The 8,217-nt window shown below is 43.2% G+C and overlaps 1 protein-coding gene across 1 annotated transcript in view; it reads right to left on the bottom strand.

Moving 5' to 3' along the window:
- The window catches only part of LOC102247271 (ATP-dependent RNA helicase DDX18), a 46,155-nt gene that overhangs the window by 28,503 nt on the left and 9,435 nt on the right, over positions 1-8,217 (bottom strand). The window lies entirely within an intron of this gene.

The following is an 8,217-nucleotide window of genomic DNA, read 5'->3' as shown; positions in this document are numbered from 1 at the left end:
ATGTGACATTTACAATGAAAAATAAGTCTCCCACTCTAGTGTTAATCTGATGGCAGGTTCTTTTAACTTTTTAAGCCTTCTTCTGGTAGATACTAGAGGCCCAGTGCATGAATTCATGCATGGGTGGGGTCTGGCCCGCTGGCCCAGCCCAATTGGGCCGATTGGGGCTGGGCCTGTCAGGAAGAGGAGATGGTGGGAGGTTGGCCGCCAGCCTGCCCCGATCAGGGCTGGGCCGGCTGGGGGAAGGGGTTGAGGGCGATTGGCCTGTGGGCCCCACCCCCGATTGGGGTTAGGGGGCTGATTGGGGGCCAGCAGCCTTGGGAAGGGGCCATGGGTGGTTAGCTGGCCAGCTCTGCCCCTAATCAGGTTGGGGGGGCTGATCAGGGATGGGGCAGCCAGGGGGAGGGGCTGCAGGAGGTTGGCTGCCCAGCCCTGCCCACTATTGGGGTCAGGGGTGCAATCAGGGGCAGGCAGCTGGGGTAATGGACTGCCAGCCTAACGTGGTGGGGCAGGCTGATTGAGGGTGAAACTGGGGGGGGGGAAGGGAAGGGGCGTTTGGTCCACCCCGCTCTTGATCAGGGTGGGAGAGTTCGATCAGGGGTAGGCCAGCAGGGGGGAGGGGCCTCGAGGTTGTCTGGTGGCCCCACCCCCTGATCGGGCTGGTTTGCTGGTTACAGTGGGCATCATAGTGACTGGTCGTTAGGTCATTATGGCCATTGCGGTACCTGGCTTCTTATATATTGATGGAATTTCTCAGTAACTTACTTATTGCTATAACTTAAAATGTTTTGGCTTTTCAACTTTCTATATTGATAAGCGTCTTTCCCTCTATTAAATAGGATCTCCCCTTAATCCTTCCTGATATAGTTGTTACTATTCTTAATTGTTAATTAACTCATTATACATATGCAATTATTATTCATGACAGAAGCATGCAACTCATTTTTTGACATTTTAATAGTCTTGCTTTCATTTAAATAGTTTATTATCCACATTAAAATAATTTTGAAACATATTGTACTATCATGAAAATTTTATAACCATAAAATTATCTTTTTACCTAGAGTCATTCCTTCTGGAAGTCTATGTTATTGCTGCAATATTGCTTGTTTGTCCTTTGGATCCCGTTACCTGATGTTAAAATTATCAATAAATTTGGGCAGATTTATATGGCTTAACAAATATATCCTTGTAAATCACAAGAAGTGTGTTGGGAGGAGAGACTTAAATATATATCACTTATAATGAGGAAGCTCGTAAGATCTGACACCAAAAAGTATTTATTCTCATGAGTGACTTGTGTTAAAATAAGCTCTCTCCTTATTTTAACAAATCTACCAGGTTTTTGGCTAGTTTTCAATGGGTTTTTAACTTGGAGTAACCCAGTCACTATTTCTGGTCTTAATAATAACACGTGAAATAAACTAATAGTGATCTGAACATATTTCTAGGTGCCTAATGGCCCTGGAGACTTGTATTACTGATGAATAACCTGCAGGCAGTAAATTGAATTGAAAGCTCTTTTGACACCTCTTCCAGATCAGTTTTCATAACAAATTTGTATTTCTGGTCCTTTCACTACTAGTATATTACAAACTGTGTGGTTTAGCTCCTACTCTGGCATTGCTGTAAATGAAAGTACAAACTTAACTTGATAGTTCTTAAGAAAAAAAAAAGAAAATGTATTAAATTTAATAGATTTTATGGACTGAATGTTTGTGTCCCCTCCAAATTCATATGTTGAAATTCTTCCCAATGTGATGGTATTAGGAGGTGAGGACTTTAGTGGGTGGTTGGGATTGAATGAGGTCATGAGGGTGCAGTCTCATGAATGGGATTAGTGCCCTTACAACTGTCTGATCTCCCTTCCCCTCTCTTCTCAGCTTGCGGGCATCCTGATCTTGGACGTCCAGCCCCTAGAACTGTGAAAAATAAATTCCCACTGTTTATAAGCCACCTAGTCTATGGAATTGTGAACTGACTGAAAAAAACAACAAGAAAGATACATATGAACTGAGTCAAGGCAATCAAAATTCCCACTGGCTGTCCTGAATTCCCGTTCGTGCCTTTTCTGGCACAAGTGCACAGCCAGACATGGAGCTGTCTGCTCTTCCAGCATCCAGCACTGGAGGGATCACGTTCAATTATTCATTCTGCAAAATCCATTGAGTGCCTATTGCGCTGGTGCCATGCAAAGCAGTTGGAACACAATGAGGAGCAAAATCCAGGCATTTGGGTTTCCTGTGCTCTGAGTCTATGAAGGCAGCAGGCATGAATTGAATACTTACACATGGATGAACCACTATGAAGGAAAAGCATGGAGTGTGTACGTGCTAAAGGGAAACGCTCCTGTTACCTGCCTCTCATGGGGGCAGTTCTGCCACCTAAGAGGAGTTTGGAAATCTGTGGGAGCATTTCGTTTGTCCCCACAAATGATGGAGGCACTCCGTGGAAGAGGACAGCGTGTTAGGCATCCCACAGCTCAGAGGACAGTCCTCTCCACAAAGTTCTGTCTCACTTTACCCATGACTTTCCAACATCCTTCTGGATGCTCATGTGTTTCATTCTCTGAGATTGGAATTGAACTCCATTTTACATTGGAATAGAAAGTGTTTTTGCATGATTTTAACAAACAGAATTTCCCAAGAATGTAACCTCAGTGTAAATTGAGAAGAGATTGTAATTTATTTTGTTTTTGACGTTAATGAGAGCTATTCATCATTTTGGAAAATCATGTCACTGATGGCAAAGCTGCTGATCATGTTTAAGTCACAGTACAACAAACCTGATTGGTCTACATTTGGGTCTCATTCATTCACAGCAGTTATTCTATATATAAAATCATGTGCCTGTGACTACTTTATTGGATCTTTTCATGTGGTCATAACGAATCATTTATATATTGAAATATATATTACCTGTTATTATAAATTACTTTCATTTCTGCTTTCTATAGTAGTTTGGGCACTACACTGATTTGTTTTTAACTTATATATGTAGGGAAGTTATATGGTCTGTACATTTAATTTTTAGGACACTAAAGGTGACAGTAAAAAATATTTGTTATAAAAAAAGTGTTGGCTCAGGCCAATGTGGCTCAGTTGGTTGAACATCATCCTATATACCGAAAGGTTGCCGGTTCTATTCCCAGTCAGGGCACATGCCCAGGTTGTAGGGTCCGTGCAGGAGGCAACCAATCAATGTTTCTCTCTCACATCGATGTTTATTTCTCTCTCTCTCCTTCATCCTTCTTCTCTCTCTAAAATCAATAATTTTTTTTTAAAGTGTTGGGTCTTAAGAAGTTGAGAAGTACCAGTGTGTAACAAAGAAGAAGTAACACTTCACTGATGGCTGAATGAGAAGCTGAAGTTAATTAGGCAAAGGTGAGTAGAGGGGTGGGGTGCATATAAGACAATATGGGTCATGTCTTTGTGATTGATGGAGCCAGGAGAAATTAAGCAACTGAAAGAAAGTTTGTATGGCTGGTGCTCAGAGAGCGAGGCAGAGAACAGCATGAACTGAGGCTGGTGAGAGGCTGGTGCCTTCCAGCACTTGTGAAACAAACTAAAGTAGATTTTGTTTTTAATTCTAAAGCCAATGGGAGGTAACTGAAGGGTGGAGAATGATATAATCAGATTTTAATTTAAAAAATTATTGCCTGTAGCATGGGGAAAACAAGGAACAGCAGGATGCCCCATAGTGAATGTGGGGGAACAAGAGTCCAGGTGAGAGATGACTATGGCCTGGATTAGGGTAGAGGTAGTGGTTATGAGAAATATTTAGGAGTTAAAGCAGATAGACTTTGGAATGAACTGCCTGTTGGTTATGGGTAGAAGGGAGAGGGTAGTGTCAAGGATGAATCATAGGACTTTGGCATGTGCAACTGGATGGTGAAGCCATTCACTGAGTTATGGAATAGGAAGAGGACCTGGTTTGTGTAGGGTCAAGATCACGTCTGGCCTTGGAACGTTGAGATGGTAACGCCACTGAGACCATGAAGTGGAGATGTTGAGTAGGCAATGGAGCTTAGAAAAAGCTTACAAGAAGTCTGGCTAGAGATGGAAATCTGGGTCATTGGTATAATTTAAAAGTCTTGGGAATAATTGTATAGGAGGAGAGTGTAGAGTAAGATGAGAGGAGAGCCCAGGATGGAGCCTTGAGGAACTCCAATATGTAGCGTAGGATGATGGTTCCTAAAGTGTGGTCCCCACACCAGTGGCAGTAGCATCACTGGGGAACTTGTTAGAAATGAAAATTCTTGGGTTCCACCCGAGACCAACTAAATCTGAAACACGGGGTGGGGCCAAGCTATCTGTGTTTTAGCAAAATCTTCAGGTGATCCTGGTCTCCTTAAAGTATGAGAACAACTGGTACCGTAAGTCCTCCATTAATGTCATAAATAGGTTCTTGAACTAAGGCAAATGACATATAACAAAACCAACTTTACCATAGGCTAATTGATATAAACAAGAGTTAAGTTCCTACAGCATCTCATCAATATTGCAACAAAATGACATTGCCCTGGCTGGTGGCTCAATTAGTTGGAACATTGTCCTGTACACCAAAAGGTTGCAGGTTCGATTCCTGGTCAGGGTACATACCTAGGTTGCAGGTTTGATTCCCGGTCTGGGCGCTTTCTCTCTCACATTGATCTCTCTCTCTCTCTCTCTCAATAAAAAATACATATCTTAGGGTGAGGAAAACAACAACAACAACAACAACAAGAACAAAACACACAAAAAATCCCCCAAAATAACATTGAATAAAACAATGTTATTCGAGTACCTGCTGTAAAAGAATACGAGGGAGTAGCTAGAGAGGTTGGAGGGGAAAAAAATTGTGGTATCACAGAAGCCAAGGAGAAAATAGGTTTCAAGTAGGCATCAGCCCACAGCAAAATCCTCCTGAGAAGTTCACCAGTAAATTTTAGTACCTGATGGTTCAGAAACATACAAAAGCTATAACTCAGCAACTTTATAACTCCAAAGCTTTTTTTCTGTGCAGTTCAGCTTTTATAATTTCTGTGACCATAAAATTTTAAAATGAATAATTGACTGTAACCCAACATATTAAATACTGGATAGAGTTTATTACCCTCTATGTTACAATCTTGCACATAATCACGAAGAGGGAGAAATGGTAGAAGCAGGGAAGGGTGGGTCTTGAAAGTGACCCCTTGTATTGTGGACTCAGCCACAGCAGACATAGGACCAGTGCCTTGCCCAGTGGCCCTGGGAAATGTAGTGGTTATCGGCTTGGCTATCCCTAAGAATGACCCGGGGAGCGTTCACAAAGTACTAATGTCCAGGACTCACTCCAGGCCAATTAACTCAGGGTCTCTGGAAGCGGGCTGGCTTCCTCAATGTTTAATCAAGGGTTGTGTATCTTAGAACAGGTTCTTTAGTGAACACATGTTCTATGAATTGGGCCATCTACCTTTTAGGTAGGTTTAGAGGAGCAGTTTATTAGATCAATCTCACCTGGCCAGGTAGAGCATTCCAAATTCAATAGGCCATTGAGTAGCTGCTTTTTTGGATTGCAGTTCCTGATGAAAATCAGTTATATACAGTTGTCCTCATTCCTACCCACCCCTCTTGTATCCCTGGGTTTTACATGTAAGAATCCAACCAACAGCAGATTGAAAATAGTATATTTGATCCGTGGTTGGGAATCTGCAGATGTGGAGGGCTGACCATATACATTGATCTATGTCATCCTATATAATAAAAGGTTAATATGCAAATAGGCCGAATGGCAGAACAACAAAACAACTGGTCACTATGACGTGCTCTGACCACCAGGGGGCATGCGTGGAGCATGGCGGGCATTGGCCACAGCTGGATGGTGGAGCAGGTGAGCAGGGGTGCCAGACCGAGGCGGGGCGCTGGTCGGGGTGAGCCTCTTGTGGTTACTGAAAATTCTTTGCTCCTGTGTGCCCAGTCCCACCAAGGGCTTGCACCTGCTGCCTGCATGGGCCCTGCTTGCACCTGCTGCCGGTGTCAGAGCCGCTGCTCGCACCCACTGTCGATCAGCGCCATCAGTGGGTGCAAGTGGTGGCTGCTGGTCCCGATAGCCCCTCAGGGCTTCTCCACCTCCCCCTGCTCCTGAGGGGCTATCGGGGTAGCAGCCACTGCTCACACCTGCTGCTGGTGCTGGCCCCAATCGCTCTGCGCTGTCAGCGGGTGCGAGCAGAGCCCGTGCTGTCAGTGTGTGGGAGCGGCGGCAGCGACGGGAGTGGGGCTGCAGGCAGACAGGGGACCGGGGGAGCCATGGTGGGAGGGGCCAGGTAGGGGTGCAGAGGATGGGCCGAGACCCGCCCCTGTGCCCACTGCAGCCTCACAGCCCACAGTTCCTTTCAAGGTGCACGAATTCATGCACTGGGCCCCTAGTTTGATATAAAGGACTTGAGCATCCTCGGATTTTGGTATCTGTGTGCGTGTGTGTGTGTGTGTGTGTGTGTGTGTGCGTGCGTGTGGTGTACGTGGAGCCAATCACCCATGAATGCCGAAGGACAACTGTACTCTTCTCTATCCAGTTAAATCCACCACTCTGAACAACATATTGACACTTAAAAGATTTAAGCCACGGTAATTCTTTTTGGCAGTGCTAAGAACGAGTAAATAGATCCCATGCAGATTTATGAGTTTGCATTGTACAACACTAACCATAGTGTTATACAATATGCTTTTGGTTAAAATTATCTGAAGAGGGTGAGAGGGAGGGTGGCAAGATACTAAATGCTCATTTTTGTTAGGTTGCAACAAATTGAGAGATAAGAAAAACTATTTCCTTTGTAAGAGACAATATACGGAGAAAGTGACTCAACTGTGGTGAGATAGATAAACTATACACACTAAAACGCTAACCATCATGTAGCATTAGTGTTTAGAACCTGTTCTTGGCCTTGGCTGCCTTAGCTTGTTTGATTCATGTCATTTTTATTTGACAACCAAGGTTTATACATCACCACCAGGGGGCGCCGAAATCGTTTCTGTCAGATTTCAAGGCCCTTAGTCTTTTTTCAGTGGCTACAGCAGATTAAATACACCCAGTGCAAAATGGAGGGGGGCCTTTGTCCCTGTTTAAAGTTTGGCTTTCTCCCACGGGAGGTTTTCACCCAGAATATAACAGCAGCTGCTGAAATGGCTTTGATGTACTTTGTGTTTTATTTTAAATAAAATTTTTACTGTAATATTGAATAATCTTTTTACAAAATATTTAAATTCTTTATTGTTTAAAGTATTACATACGTCTCCTTTTTCTTTCATTGACCTCTCCCCAGCTTCTCCCGCCCCCAGCACATGCCCTCACCCCCTCTACTGTCTATGTCCATTGGTTATGCTCATATGCATGCATACAAGTCCTTTGGTTGATCTCTTACATCCCTACGCCCCCTTCTCCCCCCAGCCTTCCCTCCTAGGTTGGATGGTCTGTTTGATGCTTCTATTTTGTTCATCAGTTTATGTTGTTCCACAAATGAGTGAGATCATGTAATATTTCTTGAATAATCTTTTATGCCTTTTTTTTAAGGACTAAGGTTTTATGTAAATTTGATATTCACTGTAGTTTAAAAAAGAGGTTTATTTCTCTAAAATTAAAGGCAGAAAGAAAAAGTCACCTTTGTTTCTTTTCCTTTTCACTGAACTAGAATAACTGAGGATTTGCAAGGTCTGTGCTTAGTATGTGGTAGATTTTCTTCACATCTCATTCTTTTACTAGATTGGTCCTGAATTTTCCTTTAGATTTTCTGTTTCAAGAATCCTGAATTGTTTTCAAGTGAATAATTAATTGTGGTACCTACAACTTTCAGTTGTTCAAAAGGGATATGATTTTTTAAAATTTAAATTCTTTATTGTTTAATGTATTACATAAGTCTCCCTTTCCCCCCATTGACCTCTTCCCGGCCTCCCCCAACCTCCAGTACATGCCCTCACCCCCCTACCCCTCCACCTCTTCACCCCCTCCCGTCTGTATCCATTGGTTATGCTTATATGCATGCATACAAGTCCTTTGGTTGATCTCTTACCCCCTCACACCCTGCCTTCCCTCATAGGTTGGACAGTCTATTCGATGCTTTTATGACTCTGGTTCTATTTTTGTTCATCAGTTTATATTGTTCATTATATTCCACAAATGAGTGAGATCATGTGATATTTATCTTTCTCTGACTGGCTTATTTCACTTAGCATAATGCTCTCCAGGTCCATCCATGCTGTT

The sequence above is a fragment of the Myotis brandtii genome, unplaced genomic scaffold, assembly GCF_000412655.1.
Source record: "Myotis brandtii unplaced genomic scaffold, ASM41265v1 scaffold318, whole genome shotgun sequence".
In the NCBI taxonomy this organism is placed as follows: domain Eukaryota; kingdom Metazoa; phylum Chordata; class Mammalia; order Chiroptera; family Vespertilionidae; genus Myotis; species Myotis brandtii.
The sequence above is the reverse complement of the archived record's forward strand: the minus strand, read 5'-3'. Positions and strand labels throughout refer to the sequence as shown.